At 47.1% G+C, this 25,226-nt stretch overlaps 9 non-coding genes across 9 annotated transcripts; all 9 read left to right on the top strand.

Moving 5' to 3' along the window:
* Window positions 1–248: 248 nt before the first annotated feature.
* LOC147219849 (U2 spliceosomal RNA) lies at window positions 249–439 on the top strand. The gene has a single exon (XR_015108162.1). It is a non-coding gene; the product is annotated as a U2 spliceosomal RNA (small nuclear RNA).
* Window positions 440–1,037: 598 nt separating this feature from the next.
* LOC147219848 (U1 spliceosomal RNA) lies at window positions 1,038–1,201 on the top strand. Its single transcript, XR_015108247.1, has one exon. It is a non-coding gene; the product is annotated as a U1 spliceosomal RNA (small nuclear RNA).
* Window positions 1,202–2,410: 1,209 nt separating this feature from the next.
* LOC147219847 (5S ribosomal RNA) lies at window positions 2,411–2,529 on the top strand. The gene has a single exon (XR_015108438.1). It is a non-coding gene; the product is annotated as a 5S ribosomal RNA (ribosomal RNA).
* Window positions 2,530–3,909: 1,380 nt separating this feature from the next.
* On the top strand, window positions 3,910–4,028 carry LOC147219846 (5S ribosomal RNA). Its single transcript, XR_015108309.1, has one exon. It is a non-coding gene; the product is annotated as a 5S ribosomal RNA (ribosomal RNA).
* A 1,382-nt stretch (window positions 4,029–5,410) lies between these two features.
* On the top strand, window positions 5,411–5,529 carry LOC147219845 (5S ribosomal RNA). Its single transcript, XR_015108425.1, has one exon. It is a non-coding gene; the product is annotated as a 5S ribosomal RNA (ribosomal RNA).
* Window positions 5,530–6,907: 1,378 nt separating this feature from the next.
* LOC147219844 (5S ribosomal RNA) lies at window positions 6,908–7,026 on the top strand. Its single transcript, XR_015108415.1, has one exon. It is a non-coding gene; the product is annotated as a 5S ribosomal RNA (ribosomal RNA).
* A 1,380-nt stretch (window positions 7,027–8,406) lies between these two features.
* On the top strand, window positions 8,407–8,525 carry LOC147219843 (5S ribosomal RNA). Its single transcript, XR_015108308.1, has one exon. It is a non-coding gene; the product is annotated as a 5S ribosomal RNA (ribosomal RNA).
* A 1,376-nt stretch (window positions 8,526–9,901) lies between these two features.
* LOC147219842 (5S ribosomal RNA) lies at window positions 9,902–10,020 on the top strand. The gene has a single exon (XR_015108479.1). It is a non-coding gene; the product is annotated as a 5S ribosomal RNA (ribosomal RNA).
* Window positions 10,021–11,400: 1,380 nt separating this feature from the next.
* LOC147219841 (5S ribosomal RNA) lies at window positions 11,401–11,519 on the top strand. Its single transcript, XR_015108307.1, has one exon. It is a non-coding gene; the product is annotated as a 5S ribosomal RNA (ribosomal RNA).
* The last annotated feature ends 13,707 nt before the right edge of the window (window positions 11,520–25,226 follow it).

Genomic DNA, 25,226 nt, shown 5'->3' with positions numbered 1-25,226 from the left:
TGTCGGGGGGGCGTGCACCACGTGACCGGGCAGATGCGGAAGATGCTTTAGCCATGTTGTTTCTTGTCAAGCAGGAGCATCGGCCTCCACCGGGACCTCCGTCTCCGGGGCGATGGGGGCGATGGGGGAGATGCGCCGTCGCTCCGGGCCGAGCGGCTTAGACGGGGTGGGGGTTTATTTGGGAATGAAGTCGTGAGTGAAGCTGACGGTGCGGGGAATGCGCTGGCGTCGAGCGAGGGCGTGGGGCTATCGCTTCTCGGCCTTTTGGCTAAGATCAAGTGTAGTATCTGTTCTTATCAGTTTAATATCAGATACGTCCCCTATCCGGGGACCAAATATTAAATTGATTTTTGGAACAGGGAGATGGAATAGGGGCTTGTTCCGTCCACTCCACGCATCGACCCGGTATTGCAGTGCCTCTGGGAACGGTGCACCCCCTGCTTTTGTGTCCGATGTCAAGGTTGCCATGTCCTCCAACAACGTCATACGTAACCAACATACACGGGACCCAGATCTTGTCTGTGCCCTGTGTGACCAGCGACACTGTCCCCGTTGTTTCTGCCGGTAGGGAACGGTAGATAGCGACACACGAGCGTGTCTGCCTGAAACCCTGTCCCTACCATTCGCCCCGTGCAGCCCAATAAAATCCCACTATGGACCAGAATTGAGCCTAAATGGATCGCATTTGAAACGGATGGATTGCCTTGTATAGACTGTGTCAGACTGGGCTCAGGGGGAAGTTCTCCCGGTCGTAGAGCGGCAGAAACCCCTCGCGGCATCAGGAGGACGGACGGAACGTGTTCCGGTTGTCCTCTGACTTCTTCGTGAAAATTGAAGCGTCCGTGTCGTTTTCGGCGTCCCGGCCCGTCAGAACTCAGAGTTGACGTTTTTTTTTGACGGAGTGTGTGTGTGTTTGTGTGTGTGTGTGTGTGCGAGAGGGATCGTGTGTGAGCTCCCGGAACAGTCCGCGTGGGTTCCCCCCCGACTGAGAACGGCGTGCGTGTGAAAGCGGTCCGTGCGCGGGACGCGTGCGACTCATACTTACCTGGCAGGGGAGATACCATGATCAAGAAGGTGGTTCACACAGGACGAGGCTCAGCCATTGCACTGCGGCTGTGCTGACCCCTGCGAATTCCCCAAATGTGGGAATCTCAACTGCATAATTTCTGGTAGTGGGGGACTGCGTCCGCGCTCTCCCCTGTTGTGCTGTTCAAGAGCAAGTCTGTGTCGCCGGAGGCCGGGTTCATTGTTTATGGTCGCACGCGCCGACCCTCCCTGGCTGGGTTGTGACCCAACTAGGGAGTTGTCGTTGCACATGGCAGGTGCACCGCAAAAGCGTGGATTAAGATCGGCCCAAAAAACAATCCAGAGTGTCCAAGTCCATGAAATGTTCCTGCTTCTTGATCTCCACTCCCTGTAGCTTCACCGTTCCACCCGAGTTCCTCTCATCCCCACACATGTATGCTGTCTTGCTGCGACTAACTTTCGTTCCTCTCCTTTCCAGAGCATACCCCCACCTCTCTATAGTTTCACCGAGACACTTTACAGTTTATAGTTTATTTTGATTTCCAAGTCTGCCTTCTATTATTTATTACTGTTATATTTTCTGTAACTCTGGCACAACAGTTTCCTTCGGGACAAATAAAGTTGTTCTTATCTTATCTTATCTTATCTATCTTATCTTATCTTATCTTATCATATCTTATCTTATCTTATCTTGGCCTCCACCTGTTTTCTGCTCTCACTACAGATCACAAAGGCATCTGCAAAGGTCACGGACCGTGGAGATTCACGTCTACCCTCATCTGTCAGGCCGTCCGTCACCGTTGCGAACAAGAGGGAGCTCAGGGAATATCCCCGACGGAGTCCCGCTTCCACCTTGAACTTCTCTGGTCCCGTCTTACAGCACACTGCACTACTGTCTCCCAGCTAGCATACATGTCCTGCACCAGTGTAACACACTTCTCTGCCGCTCCAGAAATCCTCAAAGGATACCAGAGCTCCTCTCTTGGCAACCTGTCGTATGACTTTTCAAGGTGTACAAAAAGGCAATGCGGCTCCCACCGGCCTTCTCTGTACTTCTCTATGAGCATTCTCGGCACAAATACTGCATCTGTAGTACTCTTCCTTTTTCCATGTGTATTTTATTTAATTTTCTCTTTCTCTTGTCATTAACTGTCCCGCCGTGCATTTGAGTCCTGGTATGGCCTTTGCTATCTCCCTCTTTACCTTAGGGTGCAGCCTAAGGTAAAGTGTGTCTGATGATTTTTGGTTATAGTAACCTTGGTTGCCACTGGCTGTAATCATAGAAACGCAATAGAAGGAGCTCCTGACAGATCTGGAAATGACTGGAGGTGGAAAAGACGGGGGACGGCTGCTTATAAAATGCCCTTCCGCGTAGCCTATTCTCGTTTACGGCCATACCACCCTGAACATGCCCGATCTCGTCTGATCTCGGAAGCCAAGCAGGGTCGGGCCTGGTTAGTACTTGGATGGGAGACCGCCTGGGAATACCAGGTGCCGTAAGCTTTTTCATGTTCGTTCCCTCTGTCAAAAGCAGGGGGTGCTGTCTCTCAAGAGCGCCAACATTTCACACACGGACACACGCCGCTCATTCCCTTGTGTCTGTCCCACCGGAGTCACCGTGAAGCCCGGCGCGACACGCGCTCAGTCATAGTTCCCCGCCTTACCTTTCGGGTCACTTTCCGTTGTCTCGCCGCCTCCGTCCGTCGCTCGCCGCCGTTCTTGTCATCCCCGTACAGTATTTCTCCATGTGTGCTGAATTTCTTTTTCTCTCGTTTATACCTGTCGCTGTTGAATAATCCAACCGCTGATCTCCATACCGCTGGCTCTCCTAGGCACTTCCAGGACTCCACATGTACGGTACGTCATCAGGACCCCCTGCCTTTGAACTCCTCCTCCTCTTCGATGCCCTCCTCGCTTCTTTTTACACTCGTTTCTGCTCCTTTTGCGATCGCCAGTAATCAGCGCTTCTACCCTTGGCTCTCTTTCATTTTTCCCCATTCATTCATCATATTCCTAGGAGTCTGGTTGTTGAAGTCCTGGGTCTACTTTGATGCTTTGGCGTCCTGTCGGGGGGCCGTGCACCACGTGACCGGGCAGATGCGGAAGATGCATCAGCCATGTTGTTTTTTTTAAAGCAGGAACATCAGCCTCCACCGGGACCTCCGTGTCCGGGACGAGACGGAGGTCTTATCTTATCTTATCTTGACCTCCACCTGTTTTCTGCTCTCACTACAGATCACAACGGCATCTGCAAAGGTCACAGTCCGTGGAGATTCACGTCTACCTTCATCCGTCACCGTTGCGAACAAGACGGGGCTCAGGGCCTATCCCCAACAGAGTCCCGCTTCCACCTTGAACTTCTCTGGTCCCGTCTTACAGCACACCTTACAACTGTCTCCCAGCTAGCATACATGTCCTGCACCAGTGCAACACACTTCTCTGCCGCTCCAGACTTCCTCATAGGATACCAGAGCTCCTCTCTTGGCAACCTGTCGTATGACTTTTCAAGGTGTACAAAAAGGCAATGCGGCTCCCACCGGCCTTCTCTGTACTTCTCTATGAGCATTCTCGGCGCAAATACTGCATCGGTAGTACTCTTCCTTTTTCCATGTGTATTTTATTTAATTTTCTCTTTCTCTTGTCATTAACTGTCCCGCCGTGCATTTGAGTCCTGGTATGGCCTTTGCTAGCTCCCTCTTTACCTTAGGCTGCAGCCTAAGGTAAAGTGTGTCTGATGATTTTTGGTTATAGTAACCTTGGTTGCCACTGGCTGTAATCATGGAAACGCAATAGAAGGAGCTCCTGACAGATCTGGAAATGACTGGAGGTGGAAAAGACGGGGGACGGCTGCTTATAAAATGCCCTTCCGCGTAGCCTAGTCTCGTTTACGGCCATACCACCCTGAACACGCCCGATCTCGTCTGATCTCGGAAGCCAAGCAGGGTCGGGCCTGGTTAGTACTTGGATGGGAGACCGCCTGGGAATACCAGGTGCCGTAAGCTTTTTCATGTTCGTTCCCTCTGTTAAAAGCAGGGGGTGCTGTCTCTCAAGAGCGCCAACATTTCACACACGGACACACGCCGCTCATTCCCTTGTGTCTGTCCCACCGGAGTCACCGTGAAGCCCGGCGCGACACACGCTCAGTCATAGTTCCCCGCCTTACCTTTCGGGTCACTTTCCGTTGTCTCGCCGCCTCCGTCCGTCGCTCGCCGCCGTTCTTGTCATCCCCGTACAGTGTTTCTCCATGTGTGCTGAATTTCTTTTTCTCTCGTTTATACCTGTCGCTGTTGAATAATCCAACCGCTGATCTCCATACCGCTGGCTCTCCTAGGCACTTCCAGGACTCCACATGTACGGTACGTCATCAGGACCCCCTGCCTTTGAACTCCTCCTCCTCTTCGATGCCCTCCTCGCTTCTTTTTACAATCGTTTCTGCTCCTTTTGCGATCGCCAGTAATCAGCGCTTCTACCCTTGGCTCTCTTTCATTTTTCCCCATTCATTCATCATATTCCTAGGAGTCTGGTTGTTGAAGTCCTGGGTTTACTTTGATGCTTCGGCGTCCTGTCGGAGGGCCGTGTACCACGTGACCGGGTAGATGCGGAAGATGCATCAGCCATGTTGTTTTTTTTAAAGCAGGAACATTAGCCTCCACCGGGACCTCCGTGTCCGGGACGAGACGGAGGTCTTATCTTATCTTATCTTGACCTCCACCTGTTTTCTGCTCTCACTACAGATCACAACGGCATCTGCAAAGGTCACAGTCCGTGGAGATTCACGTCTACCTTCATCCGTCACCGTTGCGAACAAGAAGGGGCTCAGGGCCTATCCCCAACAGAGTCCCGCTTCCACCTTGAACTTCTCTGGTCCCGTCTTACAGCACACCGCACAACTGTCTCCCAGCTAGCATACATGTCCTGCACCAGTGCAACACACTTCTCTGCCGCTCCAGACTTCCTCATAGGATACCAGAGCTCCTCTCTTGGCAACCTGTCGTATGACTTTTCAAGGTGTACAAAAAGGCAATGCGGCTCCCACCGGCCTTCTCTGTACCTCTCTATGAGCATTCTCGGCGCAAATACTGCATCGGTAGTACTCTTCCTTTTTCCATGTGTATTTTATTTAATTTTCTCTTTCTCTTGTCATTAACTGTCCCGCCGTGCATTTGAGTCCTGGTATGGCCTTTGCTAGCTCCCTCTTTACCTTAGGCTGCAGCCTAAGGTAAACTGTGTCTGATGATTTTTGGTTATAGTAACCTTGGTTGCCACTGGCTGTAATCATAGAAACGCAATAGAAGGAGCTCCTGACAGATCTGGAAATGACTGGAGGTGGAAAAGACGGGGGACGGCTGCTTATAAAATGCTCTTCCTCGCGTAGCCTAGTCTCGTTTACGGCCATACCACCCTGAACACGCCCGATCTCGTCTGATCTCGGAAGCCAAGCAGGGTCGGGCCTGGTTAGTACTTGGCTGGGAGACCGCCTGGGAATACCAGGTGCCGTAAGCTTTTTCATGTTCGTTCCCTCTGTCAAAAGCAGGGGGTGCTGTCTCTCAAGAGCGCCAACATTTCACACACGGACACACGCCGCTCATTCCCTTGTGTCTGTCCCACCGGAGTCACCGTGAAGCCCGGCGCGACACACGCTCAGTCATAGTTCCCCGCCTTACCTTTCGGGTCACTTTCCGTTGTCTCGCCGCCTCCGTCCGTCGCTCGCCGCCGTTCTTGTCATCCCCGTACAGTGTTTCTCCATGTGTGCTGAATTTCTTTTTCTCTCGTTTATACCTGTCGCTGTTGAATAATCCAACCGCTGATCTCCATACCGCTGGCTCTCCTAGGCACTTCCAGGACTCCACATGTACGGTACGTCATCAGGACCCCCTGCCTTTGAACTCCTCCTCCTCTTCGATGCCCTCCTCGCTTCTTTTTACAATCGTTTCTGCTCCTTTTGCGATCGCCAGTAATCAGCGCTTCTACCCTTGGCTCTCTTTCATTTTTCCCCATTCATTCATCATATTCCTAGGAGTCTGGTTGTTGAAGTCCTGGGTTTACTTTGATGCTTCGGCGTCCTGTCGGAGGGCCGTGTACCACGTGACCGGGTAGATGCGGAAGATGCATCAGCCATGTTGTTTTTTTTAAAGCAGGAACATCAGCCTCCACCGGGACCTCCGTGTCCGGGACGAGACGGAGGTCTTATCTTATCTTATCTTGACCTCCACCTGTTTTCTGCTCTCACTACAGATCACAACGGCATCTGCAAAGGTCACAGTCCGTGGAGATTCACGTCTACCTTCATCCGTCACCGTTGCGAACAAGAAGGGGCTCAGGGCCTATCCCCAACAGAGTCCCGCTTCCACCTTGAACTTCTCTGGTCCCGTCTTACAGCACACCGCACAACTGTCTCCCAGCTAGCATACATGTCCTGCACCAGTGCAACACACTTCTCTGCCGCTCCAGACTTCCTCATAGGATACCAGAGCTCCTCTCTTGGCAACCTGTCGTATGACTTTTCAAGGTGTACAAAAAGGCAATGCGGCTCCCACCGGCCTTCTCTGTACTTCTCTATGAGCATTCTCGGCGCAAATACTGCATCGGTAGTACTCTTCCTTTTTCCATGTGTATTTTATTTAATTTTCTCTTTCTCTTGTCATTAACTGTCCCGCCGTGCATTTGAGTCCTGGTATGGCCTTTGCTAGCTCCCTCTTTACCTTAGGCTGCAGCCTAAGGTAAAGTGTGTCTGATGATTTTTGGTTATAGTAACCTTGGTTGCCACTGGCTGTAATCATAGAAACGCAATAGAAGGAGCTCCTGACAGATCTGGAAATGACTGGAGGTGGAAAAGACGGGGGACGGCTGCTTATAAAATGCTCTTCCGCGTAGCCATCTCGTTTACGGCCATACCACCCTGAACACGCCCGATCTCGTCTGATCTCGGAAGCCAAGCAGGGTCGGGCCTGGTTAGTACTTGGATGGGAGACCGCCTGGGAATACCAGGTGCTGTAAGCTTTTTCATGTTCGTTCCCTCTGTCAAAAGCAGGGGGTGCTGTCTCTCAAGAGCGCCAACATTTCACACACGGACACACGCCGCTCATTCCCTTGTGTCTGTCCCACCGGAGTCACCGTGAAGCCCGGCGCGACACGCGCTCAGTCATAGTTCCCCGCCTTACCTTTCGGGTCACTTTCCGTTGTCTCGCCGCCTCCGTCCGTCGCTCGCCGCCGTTCTTGTCATCCCCGTACAGTATTTCTCCATGTGTGCTGAATTTCTTTTTCTCTCGTTTATACCTGTCGCTGTTGAATAATCCAACCGCTGATCTCCATACCGCTGGCTCTCCTAGGCACTTCCAGGACTCCACATGTACGGTACGTCATCAGGACCCCCTGCCTTTGAACTCCTCCTCCTCTTCGATGCCCTCCTCGCTTCTTTTTACACTCGTTTCTGCTCCTTTTGCGATCGCCAGTAATCAGCGCTTCTACCCTTGGCTCTCTTTCATTTTTCCCCATTCATTCATCATATTCCTAGGAGTCTGGTTGTTGAAGTCCTGGGTTTACTTTGATGCTTCGGCGTCCTGTCGGAGGGCCGTGTACCACGTGACCGGGCAGATGCGGAAGATTTATCAGCCATGTTGTTTTTTTTAAAGCAGGAACATCAGCCTCCACCGGGACCTCCGTGTCCGGGACGAGACGGAGGTCTTATCTTATCTTATCTTGACCTCCACCTGTTTTCTGCTCTCACTACAGATCACAACGGCATCTGCAAAGGTCACAGTCCGTGGAGATTCACGTCTACCTTCATCCGTCACCGTTGCGAACAAGAAGGGGCTCAGGGCCTATCCCCAACAGAGTCCCGCTTCCACCTTGAACTTCTCTGGTCCCGTCTTACAGCACACCGCACAACTGTCTCCCAGCTAGCATACATGTCCTGCACCAGTGCAACACACTTCTCTGCCGCTCCAGACTTCCTCATAGGATACCAGAGCTCCTCTCTTGGCAACCTGTCGTATGACTTTTCAAGGTGTACAAAAAGGCAATGCGGCTCCCACCGGCCTTCTCTGTACCTCTCTATGAGCATTCTCGGCGCAAATACTGCATCGGTAGTACTCTTCCTTTTTCCATGTGTATTTTATTTAATTTTCTCTTTCTCTTGTCATTAACTGTCCCGCCGTGCATTTGAGTCCTGGTATGGCCTTTGCTAGCTCCCTCTTTACCTTAGGCTGCAGCCTAAGGTAAAGTGTGTCTGATGATTTTTGGTTATAGTAACCTTGGTTGCCACTGGCTGTAATCATAGAAACGCAATAGAAGGAGCTCCTGACAGATCTGGAAATGACTGGAGGTGGAAAAGACGGGGGACGGCTGCTTATAAAATGCTCTTCCGCGTAGCCTAGTCTCGTTTACGGCCATACCACCCTGAACACGCCCGATCTCGTCTGATCTCGGAAGCCAAGCAGGGTCGGGCCTGGTTAGTACTTGGATGGGAGACCGCCTGGGAATACCAGGTGCCGTAAGCTTTTTCATGTTCGTTCCCTCTGTCAAAAGCAGGGGGTGCTGTCTCTCAAGAGCGCCAACATTTCACACACGGACACACGCCGCTCATTCCCTTGTGTCTGTCCCACCGGAGTCACCGTGAAGCCCGGCGCGACACGCGCTCAGTCATAGTTCCCCGCCTTACCTTTCGGGTCACTTTCCGTTGTCTCGCCGCCTCCGTCCGTCGCTCGCCGCCGTTCTTGTCATCCCCGTACAGTATTTCTCCATGTGTGCTGAATTTCTTTTTCTCTCGTTTATACCTGTCGCTGTTGAATAATCCAACCGCTGATCTCCATACCGCTGGCTCTCCTAGGCACTTCCAGGACTCCACATGTACGGTACGTCATCAGGACCCCCTGCCTTTGAACTCCTCCTCCTCTTCGATGCCCTCCTCGCTTCTTTTTACACTCGTTTCTGCTCCTTTTGCGATCGCCAGTAATCAGCGCTTCTACCCTTGGCTCTTTCATTTTTCCCCATTCATTCATCATATTCCTAGGAGTCTGGTTGTTGAAGTCCTGGGTTTACTTTGATGCTTCGGCGTCCTGTCGGAGGGCCGTGTACCACGTGACCGGGTAGATGCGGAAGATGCATCAGCCATGTTGTTTTTTTTAAAGCAGGAACATTAGCCTCCACCGGGACCTCCGTGTCCGGGACGAGACGGAGGTCTTATCTTATCTTATCTTGACCTCCACCTGTTTTCTGCTCTCACTACAGATCACAACGGCATCTGCAAAGGTCACAGTCCGTGGAGATTCACGTCTACCTTCATCCGTCACCGTTGCGAACAAGAAGGGGCTCAGGGCCTATCCCCAACAGAGTCCCGCTTCCACCTTGAACTTCTCTGGTCCCGTCTTACAGCACACCGCACAACTGTCTCCCAGCTAGCATACATGTCCTGCACCAGTGCAACACACTTCTCTGCCGCTCCAGACTTCCTCATAGGATACCAGAGCTCCTCTCTTGGCAACCTGTCGTATGACTTTTCAAGGTGTACAAAAAGGCAATGCGGCTCCCACCGGCCTTCTCTGTACTTCTCTATGAGCATTCTCGGCGCAAATACTGCATCGGTAGTACTCTTCCTTTTTCCATGTGTATTTTATTTAATTTTCTCTTTCTCTTGTCATTAACTGTCCCGCCGTGCATTTGAGTCCTGGTATGGCCTTTGCTAGCTCCCTCTTTACCTTAGGCTGCAGCCTAAGGTAAAGTGTGTCTGATGATTTTTGGTTATAGTAACCTTGGTTGCCACTGGCTGTAATCATAGAAACGCAATAGAAGGAGCTCCTGACAGATCTGGAAATGACTGGAGGTGGAAAAGACGGGGGACGGCTGCTTATAAAATGCTCTTCCGCGTAGCCATCTCGTTTACGGCCATACCACCCTGAACACGCCCGATCTCGTCTGATCTCGGAAGCCAAGCAGGGTCGGGCCTGGTTAGTACTTGCATGGGAGACCGCCTGGGAATACCAGGTGCTGTAAGCTTTTTCATGTTCGTTCCCTCTGTCAAAAGCAGGGGGTGCTGTCTCTCAAGAGCGCCAACATTTCACACACGGACACACGCCGCTCATTCCCTTGTGTCTGTCCCACCGGAGTCACCGTGAAGCCCGGCGCGACACGCGCTCAGTCATAGTTCCCCGCCTTACCTTTCGGGTCACTTTCCGTTGTCTCGCCGCCTCCGTCCGTCGCTCGCCGCCGTTCTTGTCATCCCCGTACAGTATTTCTCCATGTGTGCTGAATTTCTTTTTCTCTCGTTTATACCTGTCGCTGTTGAATAATCCAACCGCTGATCTCCATACCGCTGGCTCTCCTAGGCACTTCCAGGACTCCACATGTACGGTACGTCATCAGGACCCCCTGCCTTTGAACTCCTCCTCCTCTTCGATGCCCTCCTCGCTTCTTTTTACACTCGTTTCTGCTCCTTTTGCGATCGCCAGTAATCAGCGCTTCTACCCTTGGCTCTCTTTCATTTTTCCCCATTCATTCATCATATTCCTAGGAGTCTGGTTGTTGAAGTCCTGGGTTTACTTTGATGCTTCGGCGTCCTGTCGGAGGGCCGTGTACCACGTGACCGGGCAGATGCGGAAGATTTATCAGCCATGTTGTTTTTTTTAAAGCAGGAACATCAGCCTCCACCGGGACCTCCGTGTCCGGGACGAGACGGAGGTCTTATCTTATCTTATCTTGACCTCCACCTGTTTTCTGCTCTCACTACAGATCACAACGGCATCTGCAAAGGTCACAGTCCGTGGAGATTCACGTCTACCTTCATCCGTCACCGTTGCGAACAAGAAGGGGCTCAGGGCCTATCCCCAACAGAGTCCCGCTTCCACCTTGAACTTCTCTGGTCCCGTCTTACAGCACACCGCACAACTGTCTCCCAGCTAGCATACATGTCCTGCACCAGTGCAACACACTTCTCTGCCGCTCCAGACTTCCTCATAGGATACCAGAGCTCCTCTCTTGGCAACCTGTCGTATGACTTTTCAAGGTGTACAAAAAGGCAATGCGGCTCCCACCGGCCTTCTCTGTACCTCTCTATGAGCATTCTCGGCGCAAATACTGCATCGGTAGTACTCTTCCTTTTTCCATGTGTATTTTATTTAATTTTCTCTTTCTCTTGTCATTAACTGTCCCGCCGTGCATTTGAGTCCTGGTATGGCCTTTGCTAGCTCCCTCTTTACCTTAGGCTGCAGCCTAAGGTAAAGTGTGTCTGATGATTTTTGGTTATAGTAACCTTGGTTGCCACTGGCTGTAATCATAGAAACGCAATAGAAGGAGCTCCTGACAGATCTGGAAATGACTGGAGGTGGAAAAGACGGGGGACGGCTGCTTATAAAATGCTCTTCCGCGTAGCCTAGTCTCGTTTACGGCCATACCACCCTGAACACGCCCGATCTCGTCTGATCTCGGAAGCCAAGCAGGGTCGGGCCTGGTTAGTACTTGGATGGGAGACCGCCTGGGAATACCAGGTGCCGTAAGCTTTTTCATGTTCGTTCCCTCTGTCAAAAGCAGGGGGTGCTGTCTCTCAAGAGCGCCAACATTTCACACACGGACACACGCCGCTCATTCCCTTGTGTCTGTCCCACCGGAGTCACCGTGAAGCCCGGCGCGACACGCGCTCAGTCATAGTTCCCCGCCTTACCTTTCGGGTCACTTTCCGTTGTCTCGCCGCCTCCGTCCGTCGCTCGCCGCCGTTCTTGTCATCCCCGTACAGTATTTCTCCATGTGTGCTGAATTTCTTTTTCTCTCGTTTATACCTGTCGCTGTTGAATAATCCAACCGCTGATCTCCATACCGCTGGCTCTCCTAGGCACTTCCAGGACTCCACATGTACGGTACGTCATCAGGACCCCCTGCCTTTGAACTCCTCCTCCTCTTCGATGCCCTCCTCGCTTCTTTTTACACTCGTTTCTGCTCCTTTTGCGATCGCCAGTAATCAGCGCTTCTACCCTTGGCTCTTTCATTTTTCCCCATTCATTCATCATATTCCTAGGAGTCTGGTTGTTGAAGTCCTGGGTTTACTTTGATGCTTCGGCGTCCTGTCGGAGGGCCGTGTACCACGTGACCGGGCAGATGCGGAAGATGCATCAGCCATGTTGATTTTTTTAAAGCAGGAACATCAGCCTCCACCGGGACCTCCGTGTCCGGGACGAGACGGAGGTCTTATCTTATCTTATCTTGACCTCCACCTGTTTTCTGCTCTCACTACAGATCACAACGGCATCTGCAAAGGTCACAGTCCGTGGAGATTCACGTCTACCTTCATCCGTCACCGTTGCGAACAAGAAGGGGCTCAGGGCCTATCCCCAACAGAGTCCCGCTTCCACCTTGAACTTCTCTGGTCCCGTCTTACAGCACACCGCACAACTGTCTCCCAGCTAGCATACATGTCCTGCACCAGTGCAACACACTTCTCTGCCGCTCCAGACTTCCTCATAGGATACCAGAGCTCCTCTCTTGGCAACCTGTCGTGTGACTTTTCAAGGTGTACAAAAAGGCAATGGGGCTCCCACCGGCCTTCTCTGTACTTCTCTATGAGCATTCTCGGCGCAAATACTGCATCGGTAGTACTCTTCCTTTTTCCATGTGTATTTTATTTAATTTTCTCTTTCTCTTGTCATTAACTGTCCCGCCGTGCATTTGAGTCCTGGTATGGCCTTTGATAGCTCCCTCTTTACCTTAGGCTTTAGCCTTAGGCTGTAGCCTAAGGTAAAGAGTGTCTGATGATTTTTGGTTAGAGCAGTGTAGCACCCAACCTCTTAGTTAATGCAGTGATAGTACAATGGTTTGGGCCCTGGGAACGTTACTTCGATGAAATTTTCAATGGTAAACAGGAGAAACAATAATACCTATTTTTTGATAACTTAAACTTATTTATGCTGTTTGATTATAGCGGTGCCTCCATCTCCTAAGGATAAAATATGAATTAAGACAAACACAGATCTCTTTAAGTACAAAGTTGAAGTTTAGTTTCACAAAATTAAAAGAAAGAAAAATGAAATGAAATTGGTAGTGCGTTCATTTGAGATTTTGTCGCTTTGCAACTACATAAACATATTCAAAAACCATGTACATCCCTTCAAGTTCAGTCCAGTTCAAAAACCATAACCTTAAAGTCCTTTTTGTTTTTCTCAGAAAGTTCAATCGTGGCAGGCCTGATTCGATGCTCGGGATCGTTGGACCAGAAAAACAGAAAATGTCCGTTTCACTTGTTCACAAGCCCCAAAATAAAATGCATGTGCTTTGATGTACTCACTAATTCTTTTGGCGTTGAAGCAATGGATAGTCAAATGTTGTCCATCACCATGCGATTCCCTCTCGGCAAACGGGTTAGCAATGACTTGGCATCACGGCATCACGAAGTGCACTCGGTGAAACTCATCGGTTAAGCCTCAGCAGAAACGTCCAGAGAATTCCTCTCGGTCCACTGAGCATCAAAGGTCTCCAATTCCAAGCTCATATACTTTACATACAGAGTATGAAATTAACTCGCGGTAAAATGCTAACAATGCTAACGCTCGATTAGCATCGCATATGTGCACTTAAACATATCGTCTAAGCATAAAAATCATATACATCGAGTACTCACTCATCACAGGGTTAAATAGTCGAAAACAGCAACGTAGACTCTGCATCCACAATGTTTTATGACCATTCTCCTTTCAGCTTAGCTTCACAAACTTCCCTCGGCAAACGCAGCAGTCGAATGCCTCGCGCCTAGATGTTCTATTGCCTTCCTCATTCAGATCCCGCCATCACGCATGGGATTGGACACTAAGTGTACATCAACCAATACAATTCAAGAAAATACCATAATGACACTTAACAAGTTCGGATGCAAACAAAAGCACATGTTGAGCTGTACGTTTCACACAAGCTTGTGGCGATTAAAAGCACGATTCCCAAATAAATGACAAAAACCTTAGATAAGATTAAACCTTGTTTTTAACCATTTATGAACACATTTTAAACATGAAATATTAAATGTTTTACAGCCATTTCAGTCTTAATTAATTTTACTTAAATGTTAAAACATCTTTACATTTTAGCCTGTATGGTCTGTAATGAAATTTTAGACGGGCTACATCCTCCCCCTTCTAAAAGGTGTAGATGTCCTCATCTAACTGTACTGTTTAGACTTAGATCTGTAGGGGCATGTTTTAGGATGTTTCACAAGATCAGGGTTTCCTCTGGCACTGAGGTTCAAGTGAATGACCATGCCCCGGTGCACAATAGTCACAGGTTCCCCAGCTTGAGTTCCAGGTTTATCATAGGTCAAGCGGATCACTGGTTTTACTTCACGCATTGACTTTCTGCTTCTAGGGCTGGTTTGAGTTCTCAACTCCACATCAGTGTCTTCAGCTGTATCATTAGTATCTGCTTCCTTGTTGGAGGACTGATATTCCTCTTCCTGTGAACTGACAGAATGTACTTTCTCCACCTCCGGTTCACGCTCAGATGAGGGGAAATTTTCAAAGGAAGTATGCTTTGGGGTGGTTCGGCCTGGTATGGACAGTGGTTTCCTGACCTTATCATAGGTTGGGCACTCGTAGACACACTCATACTCAGATTCAGAGTTTGAAGAGATGTCAGATGTCTGATCATTTTGGTGATGTGTTTGATGTCTTAGAGTATGTTGTCTCCTGGTAACTGGTGTTCTGACTCTTTTAGTTTGTTCAGAATTATCGGGAATCCTGACAAGATAACCAATTTGTAGAAGGTGGTCTCTGTGTAGAGTTTTGACACTTCCAGTTCCTTGTTCGGGTTTGACTCTGTCTACAGGTAAGTTGGAAAACTTTTTAATCACAATATAGGGTGTGGATTTCCATCTATCTTGTAGTTTGTTTCCCAGTTACGCCAACATTTCTTATGAGGACTCTTCTTGTAGAGGTTGGTCTCTTACTCATTGATCATAACAGGTTTTGTTTCTCAGATGGCTCTTGGTTGCACACTCTGCAGCTAAATGGTAAGCTTTTTGGAGTTCTTTTCTCATTTTGTCCACATACTGTAGGTGAGACGTCTCTGAATTACCGTCGAGAGCTGTACCAAAACAGAGGTCAACAGGCAATCTGGCATTGCGCGCGAACATTAAGTAGTATGGGGAATATCCAGTGGACTAATTTTTAGTGCAATTATACGCATGTACTAACTGACTGATATGTTGACTCCAGTTTTGTTTCTGCACATTTTCAAGAGTTCCAAGCATTGAGAGAAGTGTTCTGTTGAAATGTTCTGGTTGAGCATCACCTTGCGGATGATAAGGTGAGGTGTGCGACTTTCTTACTCCAAGCATGGATAAGAGTTTTTTTATGAGGCGGCTTTCAAAATCTCTACCTTGGTCTGAATGTATTCTAGCGGGTAGTCCATAATGAACAAAGTACTTTCCCACAATACTTTGGCAACGGTAACTGACTTTTGGTCCTTTGTAGGAAATGCCTGAGCATACCTTGTATAACAGACCTGGGCATTGTATGGCCCGGGCCACATACCTTTGGTTGACTCTGACCGCCAGTGTAAGGTTAATTGGAAATTACAAAATAAACATACTTTCCAATTTCACCTCATTCATGGGCTAAAGCTGCACTGCTTTTATTCTGAAGTTGTTGTTTTTTTTCTTAATTCACGCACATAATGACGTAATGCGAATATCAAGACATGCGCGCGATTGAATCACAAGAAGGCAATTTTCGCCCTCAAAAATATCCGCTCAGGCTAAAAAGAGAAAGGTAGATGCCAAATGTAGGATTTTCAACAAAAATTGGACAGCTAAGTATTTATTTACTGAAGTTGGAGGTAAAGCTGTGTGTTTAGTTTGCGGGGAGCAGATCGTCGTGTTTAAGGACTACAATTTGAGTCGGCATTACCAGACGAAACATGCAGAGAAATATAAAAACCTGACTGATGACGAAAGAACGCGGACATTGGAAGCTTTGCTAGCCAAGCTGCAAACGCAGCAAGGCTTTTTTACCAAGCTTCATACATCCAGGGATGCAGCAACCAAGACCAGCTTCGTGATATCCCACAAAATAGCCAAAAACAGCAAGCCATTCGCAGAGGGGGAGTTTGTGAAAGAGTGCTTGGTAGACTCTGCAGCACTAATATGCCCTGAAAAAAAGCGGCATTTGAGCAAGTCCCGCTGTCCAGGCGAACCGTGACGAGAAGGATCGAGGACATTGCGGGGAATCTGGAGCTACAGCTGCAACGTGAAGTGCCAAGTTTTGACGTTTTCTCCTTGGCTTTGGACGAGAGTTGTGATGTCCGCGACACAGCCCAGCTACTCGTATTTGTCCGTGGGATAGCGCCGGACTTCAAGATTACGGAGGAGCTGGCAGCAATGCGGTCGTTAAAAGGGATGACGACAGGGAGCGATCTCTTCACTGAGGTAAATGCTTGTATGGACACGTTGGGACTGAAATGGGACAGACTGGCAGGTGTCACCAAGGACGGTTGTCCAAATCTTACAGGGAAAAATGTCGGACTTTTAAAACGCTTGCAGGATAAAGTGACTGAAATTGACCCTGATCAGAAATTGGTATTTTTACATTGCATTTTACACCAACATGTGTTGTGCACATCAGTGCTAAAAATTAACCATGTTATCGATGTTGTTACTATAATAGTTAACTTCATCAGGGCGCGGGCACTGAATCACAGACAGTTTATAACACTTCTGGAGGAGCATGAGAGTGAGCACAGTGACATTGGCTACCACACTTCTGTGAGATGGCTCAGCCTGGGCAAAGTGCTAAAAAGAGTCTGGGATCTGAAAACAGAAATCCAGGAGTTTTGTGAGACAAAAGGCAAAGCCATCCCAGAGCTTGCAGATGAGGACAGGATGGCAGATTTTGCATTTGCTGTTGACGTGACTGCACTGATGAATGAACTGAACACCAAGCTGCAAGGCAAGGGCCTTTTTGTGCATGAAATGCACAGCCTGGTGAAGGCTTTCATGAGAAAGATACAGTTGCTTTCAAGACAACAGGAGAGCAACACTCTCACTCACATGCTGACCCTGAAAGAAGTCACACCACCAGCTGATAACCTCTGCAGGTACTCATCCATGTGGGGAGCATTGTATGGTCAGTTTTCAAGGTGATTTGAGGATCTTACAGCAATGGAGGATGACATGCACATGATTTCTTCTCCCTTTACCTTCCGTGTGGATGATGCACCCAGTGATTTTCAGCTGGAACTCATTGACCTGCAGTCTGATGTAGTACTGGCAGAGCACTTTAAGTCAGGATCTCTGCTGGATTTCTACTCTTCTCTCAAGGAGGAGAACTTTCCAAACATTAGGAGACATGCTCAGAAGATGTTTGTTCTCTTTGGCTCTACCTACATTTGTGAACAAACATTTTCAATGATGAGGTTTACAAAATCCAGGTATAGATCCTCTCACTGATGATCATCTGTCAGCTGTGCTTCACATCTCCACTTCAGACATTCAACCTGACTTCGATGCACTCGTTAAAGCCCAGCAGAGATTAGATTTCTCTCACTGAACAAGAAAGAAGAACTTTAAAACACCAAATAAGGTAGCTAGACCACAAATGTAGGCATGTTAAGGCATCAGATAACAGTGAACTGGGACACTTTTTCTCAAAATCACAGTTCAGTGACAGTCAATATGGAACTCAAAATGTGTTTTGAAGTGAATGTGACTGAAAATGTTCACTAATATGAGTCACAAATAGTAAAAAATATTTAAATTTTGTCTACCATTGTGCTGAGAAATTTGAATGAATAAATTTTTGTAAGGCAACCTCATTTTTTCATTGCTTAACTTTAACATATACTCTTGCAAGCTTGTCAAAACAGTGCTATTTACTGCTTTTTATAAAGAAATACAATCAATATTATGCAGAATTGAGTTCAGCCTTTAGGCCCGGCCCTCCACAATATTTTATGTTTCTTATGTGGCCCCATGGAAAAAATAATTGCCCACCCCTGGCCTAATGGGTTGTATGCCATGAGTCATGTTATGCTGTGGTATAAAAGTCATGGCGCATCTTCATCGGGCCAAATTGCATGTGCCACACCAGTGTTGGGGCAGATACAGAAATGCTCATCTGCCACAAATCCATACATGTGTTTTTGGGCATGGAGAACCGTATTTATGTGGGAATGCGAAAATCCTCCATGGCGGAATACCAAATTTGGTGAGGTTTGTTTCAATACCCAATAATGGCTTGAGGGCAGTCAGATTCATGGCGCACGCATCCATTCCCCACTTTCCAACCTCACATATACTATTACTATAGGAGTCATAAGTTTTCCTAACTAGTCTATCCCTTTCCATATTTAGCACAGTGTCACACTTAAGTTGGCCCAGATAATGATCCTTTTTACCACACTGTCGTTTCATGCAAAATGGTGGTGTCTTTTTCATTTTAATTAGAATGAATCCCTAAATGACAGTTCTGTTGGTTGCCATAGAATAATTAGCTGGCAATCGCCAATTTGATGGATTGTAAGGCAAAAAGGGAAGGACTGAGGTATTTGTTATATTCTGAAAAATTCAAAATCTCTGATTCAGTCCTTGGGAATACACCCATATTATGGACAATGTTTCACTTTCATTAATTGGATGAGGTTGTATAGACGGGTTAGGAGACACTGATATTGGCATTACAGTACAAACATAGCATCAGTTTGGTCTCCTGCTGTTATATTTATCAATCGCCACCAGAGACTGTCACGGTGTGGAGCATTGTTCTCATTTCATAGTTCTTTATAAGTTTGAGATAGGCCCTTCTTTACTCATCAGACTTGCCATTGTTTGTCTCTGCCTTCTCCTGCTGGGTTGGGTGCTCCTGTTTTGGAGGGCTCATCCTGGATCCTTCCAACCTAAACGGTTAGGGACCTGGTGGTTTCTTCACTAATGCAGCCGATGCCTTGAGACGAGTAAGACGATCCTTCTTACTCCCCTTTGTAGTCAGCCTTCCCCTCTAGCCAGTGTTAGTAGGATCAACAGGGAGTACCTTACAGTGTGATTATGAATCCAAGTGGATCGTTCCGCAGTTTTCACTGCAGTCGGCGTGGTCAGAAGTACTTGGAATGGTCCTTCCCAGCGTGCTGAACTCCAACAGCTTCTCTTTATGACTTTCACGAAGATCCAATCACCAACTTGGACCTTCACCTGTGGAGCAGATTGAGATTCAGGCAGATCATTTGCGTCTGTTACGTCTCATTGCCTTAGTGTATTTCTAATGTATTCCACTAAATTTCTTCTGTGTGGGCCTTCTCTAGATCTGGATGTGTCATCGGTAACCTGAATGGTCCACCATGTATTATCTATAATGGTGTCAAACCATTCACTGTGGTAACTATGTGCATATACATTTTTACCATATATATGCACTCTCGCCATGTCTTTCCTGTATGTTCCATACATTTTCTTAGTCTGTTTTTTACTGTTTCATTTGTTCTTTCCACTAACCCTGCAGTCTGTGGATGATAAGAACAATGTCTCTTTAAGTCAATGTCCATAACTTGACCCATTGTGTACAACTTCATTTATTCTCTGCAGTATGCCATGGGTTGGCAGAATATATTTACAGATAGGTTTAACTACAGCTTCTGCATCAGCTTTTGTAGTGGTTGTGTTGCACACGTGAATGATGATGATTCAGTGTGTAGGTTTTGCGGGTTTTGTTGTCGGCTGTAACACAGACATTAGCCACATTACTGACGTCCAACACAGCACTGAACTAATGCTGTGACGGCGTCTCGGCAAACTAATCACAGTTGGTTTCACGCCATCCTGTGGTGGAATGTGGTACTACATACTTACGAACAGTGAGTGAGAGGAAAGGAGCAAGTTGCTAACTCAGGAAATAAAATACATTAAATTTAAAAAAAAGAGAGGGGGATGTCTGGTCTTTGCGCCGTCATCGTTGCAATTTCCACCCATTTGCTGTGGCTGTCAATCATTACCAAACAATATCTATATTTTCCTACAGAATTGAATTCAATAAAATCCATGTCCATCACTTCTAAAGGATATTGTGGATCTGGAAACCTTCCTTTCTTTGGTCTTAGTTTCCTTGAGTATTATTTTTAAAGCATGTTATACATTGTGCACACGATTTTTTTTAAGTAGGAATTTAGGATAATGGTATAGAAGTGTTTTGACGTAAGTACCTCCATCCCTCCTGTTGACACATGGCAAGGCCCATGGGTCATTTTCATTTATCATCAAAATTCCATTGAAGTCTGTTGCTCCTCTCTTGAGCCAGGATTGTCTTTCAGCAGCTGACGCATTCTCCTGAGCATCTTTTAGTACATCATTGTCAATTAATGATGGTGTGGTAGATAGTTTTTCAGCATGCATGCTGTATTTTTGTTTTTCTGTTTCCTTTGCTATTTTGTCAGCAAGGGCATTTCCTTTGTAAAATCATCTGTTCCTGAGTGATGTGCTCTACGTTTTACTACTGCTAATTTTCGTGGGAGCAGTATAACTTCTAGTAGTTTTGTTAAGAGTGCTGCGTGTGTCACTGTTTTTCCTGTAGTCGTCACCATGCCTCGCTGTTGCCACATTTTTGCAAATACAAAGAGTGTGGAATAGGCATATTGGCAATCAGTGTAAATTGTTACATCAATCCCTTCTGCTACTTGGCAGGCTTCTATCAATGCTATAATTTCAGCTGCTTGGGCTGATAGTGATGTTGGTAACGCCCTTGAAGTTATGACCTGGTTCGGGAGTTCTACCACAGCACAGCCTGTGTGTGTGACTCCTCTGTCATCTTTAAAAGATGATCCATCTACAAACCACACACAACCATTATGTAGTGGTGTGTCTTGCAAATCTGGTCTTGGTAGAACTACTTGTTATGTTTCTGTTATGCAATCATGAGGTGTGCCATCTATTGGTAAAGGTAAAAATGTAGCTGGATTGAGTTGAGTACATTGTTTGATGGTAAGATGTGGTTGACTTAGCAGCACCGCTGTAAAATTGATTTGTCTAGCTGGAGATAGAAAAGACAATTTGCTTGCAGTAGGAGAACATCAACTGCATGTGGTACTAATAGTTCAAATGGATGAACTACATCAGCCGAATTTTCTACAGCTACAGCGGCTGCTGCTACTGCTTGTACACATGGTGGGAAAGCTCTAGCTACACTGTCCAACTGTTTTGAGTGGTAAGCTACTGGTCTAAATTTATCCCCACATTTCTGTAAGAGTAAGAACGTCATGTGTGGCTGTTTACAGTCCACAGTTACGATAAATGGCTTATTGTAGTTTAGATGTGCCAGTACGGATACACTGCAAAGTTGGTGTTTGCTTTCCGCAAACAATTCATCTGCTTCTGGTGTCCAGGTGATAGAACATCATTCATAGCCAATGGGTTTTCACATACCACTTTCAAAAGCGGTGATGATTGCAAATTCTGCGATGAATGCTGTACAATAGTTACATAAACCAAGGACAGACACCATTTCTTTCTTTGTTCTTGGTTTAGGAGCTTTCTTCACAGCGTTTTTTTCCTGCTTCAGGCCGTAAATCAGCAATGACCTTTTGAATTTCTGCTGCAAAAATTAATGGACTTTCTACATACCCCTGTGGCATTCAGGTGTCCCGTGGCGGAAGCCACAAAAACGGACAGAAGCCACAATCAATGCCTTTATAGCAAATGTATGCAACACATAAAAAAACCCAATAATAACCTTATAAGCTTTCCGTATTATTAAGGAAAATAGCAGTATTTTACTCACTCAAATTCTGATGATTTGTAGACAAAATCCATCCTCCTTCCTTTCCTCAAATAGAGTTCTATTATCCTGTCGCACAGATCATCCCTGCGCTTCGTCTCCAAGCACTCCCAGCAATACAATTTGCAGTGTACCTCGGAGCCTGTGACCCAGGGGTACCGGTCGTAGTTCGTGGCTTGGAAATGTTGGACAAATCCTTTTCCTGTTTGTGACAGGTTCACGAGCTTAGGAGTTGCCCGACCTTTCTTTACTATGTCCAGCTTTTCTTCAAAAAGAAAATCACTTGAACAATATGTTAGTAACTAAATCAGTTTCTTCTCCTCCTGCAGCCATTGTGGGTTGAAAAAAACGAAATTAAACAAACACAACTATATTTCTGTTCACAACTCGCTAGTACGCTTCTCCTCAAAATCTACGCCAGCTCAAAATCTGATTGGTTGAAGCAACAGCATCATCAACACTTTTTATGCGTAAAGGGCTTGCAGAACCGATTGTGCAGGCCCCCCCCAGGCAGACTCCTTTGACTATGACCCTGCCTAGCAACAGATTATGGCTGAAAAGTGTTTGGTTAAAAGCTTTAGTATGAAAATGCTTGTCTGGAAGCGGCACAACCAGGAGAAAAGTTATGAATGGAAGTGAACAGACCGTTTGGAATTATTTAATAAGTATTCATGGACAAATTTTAATTAACGTTTGTGATTCAGGTATTTTTTTAGGCCAGCAGAGAAGGCCTTGCAGGCCCTGACAGCCCACCACTGGTATATGGTTTACAAATCCCTTTCTTTACAAGTCTCATTTAATCTTGAAGTGCTTTTCTATATTTTTCAATACCAATTACTTGTTAAAGTTTTGTGCCTTTGTAAGATCAGTGGGATCAGTTGCAATGCATACATGTGAATGATAAAAGTAAATTACACTTTTGTCTCAGGAAATATTTGGTGTTTCATGAAATGTTTTGTAAAAGGATTGTTCATTAAATTCCAAGATTTTCCAAATGTCCTTGTACTTCCTCACACCAAAACAGAGAAAAGACATGACATTATGATTATCTATTGCTGAGTATGCTATTATTTTAATGTTCCGGCCCACTTGAGTTTGACCCTCCTGGTCAAAGGGCAGTTTTGATGTAGGGTTGATTAACACCCCACCTGTCGAGCTTGCATTTAAACAAGAAATAATTATAACCCACAATATCCGTTTAAACCAGATGCAGCAGAGGGCATCCGTGAGACCATAGCCGGTTTGATATCGAATTAGTGGGAAGCAACACACCAGCTTCTATCAAACACCCCATTGCTGCCAGTTAGAAAACCCGATGGATTCTGGCGAATAGCACACGGCTCGAGGGAAGTCAATGCTCAGTGTGTGAAGGCTTTAGAAGCCGTTCCTAATCCACTGCTTATTTTTGGCACAATAATGCCAGCTCAAACATGGTTTAAGGCGCTCGATTTATCCACTGCTTTTTTGTATCCCACTGCATGACAACAGCCGAGACCAACTCACGTTTACGTGTTACAGAAACAAGTATATGTACACTCGTCTCCCTCAGGGCTTGGCTAATTCTCCAGGTATATTCAGTCGTTGCGTACGTGCTTTGTTGAATGACGTACAAATCCCTAATGAGGTTGAGGTCATCCAATATGTCGATGAGATCCTAATTGCAGCTACGAATCCCCAATCATGTCTTGAAGCCACCAAGAATGTCCTACTGCCCCTAGCGGCCCATGGCCACAAGATGTCGAGGAAAAAACTTTAATGTGTGCGTCAATCAGTGGTATTCCTCGGACGCCTACTTTCCCCAGCAGGGCTATCCCTTACAACCATCCAAATGACCTCGATTCTGCAATATGCTAGGCCAGAAACTGTACGTGATATGATGGGATTTCTTGGACTTCTGAACTATCACAGCCACCACATCCCTAATTTCGTGGACCAGACGGCTCCCATGAGACAGATGATGGCCAAGGCAGAATACTCTAACCTCTCAGCTCCCCTTTCGTGGACTACACAAATGGAGGTGCATTTCATCAAAAATTAAAGGCCTGATTAGCCAAGCAATCGCCCTTGCCGTGCCAGATTACTCTAAACCCTTTTGTTTGCTGAAAAAGAACGGCGTTGACAGCCACTTCCAGAGAGGGAGTGGACAGGCAAAGGATCAAAAAGAAGTGTTGATGTACTACAGCTCAAAATTGGACCCCACTGAAATGTCGCAGTGACAATGCATCACCCATTAATAGTGTATACAACACATGGGGTGCAAGCGTTCTTGGAGTCCACAGCCATCTCCATGACATCGTTAAGGTGTCAAAGCAAAATATTGCTGAGGCCAAACATCTCATTCCAAACACCTGACGTTCTGCTGGCAGATGAGATCTTGCTGTTTCCATTGCACAAGTGCACCCCAATTGTGCGCCAAGACGTGAAGTTCCGAACCGACCTCCGAGCTGACTCGCTACAAGGCGATAGAAGAGTACTGTACATCAATGGCTGTTGCCACGGCACAATGTGTGGCACGTATGAATTGAGAGCAGGCTTCGCAATTGTGGAGAGAAGAGAAGGAACATGGCAGGTGTTTAAAACGAAAACGCTGGAAGAGGATGGGAAACTTTCAGCCCAGAGAGCTGAACTACAGGTCATGGTGGGAGCACTCATAGAGCTCAAAGGTCAGAGAGGAGAGATCTGAACAGACTCCCAATATTTATATGGTTTATGCCATATAGGATCGGCAGGAATGTCCAGGTCTGGACAGACTATATCAGCAGGAACACCATGTAAGCACAGAGACCTGGTGATACGACTGACACGAGAAATCCTGGAACCAGATGAACTGGCAGTCAGAAATATAACAGCACGCTCCGGGGGCCTGGATGAAGATTCACAAGGGAACGAACAAGCAGACAGATATGCGAAATTAGTTGCAGGATTTCCAGCGGATGGTGAACTACCGCTAATGCTAAACGAGATGGAGCAGGAAGCCTCCCAAGCGGAAATAGAACAAAGCTCCTGGACAAGCATGAACCCTGACCAACTAAAGCAGCTGCAAGAACCAGGCACCCCATGGGAAAAGTCTGTCTGGACGGGGCACGGAGCAAGAAAGAACAACGAAGGGTTCTGGCAGACACCGACGGGAGAAATGGTGCCCCCTTTGGAAGCCGCACATGGTGTATTTCGAGAAGCACACGGCCCAACTCACAATACAATAAAACAATAAGGTGGCTCAGGGGTTGGTGGTTGCCATATTTCAAACAAAAGGTAAGGGAAACATTGGATGGTTGTACAGTATGTAGCCAACACAACCCCAAACCAGGACTAAGGACAAAGAGAGATCTGTTCCCACTACAAATTGACATGGCTTGAAGCATTAGTCATCGCACTGCATAATATCAGAAATAAAGCCCAGAATGATTGATATTGGTACACGCCGCACCAGCTTCCGACTAGAAGAGGGTATGAACATCCTGCTGGTGGGGTCCGGAC

The sequence above is a fragment of the Fistularia commersonii genome, chromosome 24 (assembly GCF_037954325.1).
Source record: "Fistularia commersonii isolate RoL2024-O1a breed Wild chromosome 24, RoL_Fcom_v1.0, whole genome shotgun sequence".
Lineage (NCBI taxonomy): Eukaryota > Metazoa > Chordata > Actinopteri > Syngnathiformes > Fistulariidae > Fistularia > Fistularia commersonii.
This window is presented reverse-complemented; position numbering and strand designations above follow the sequence as displayed.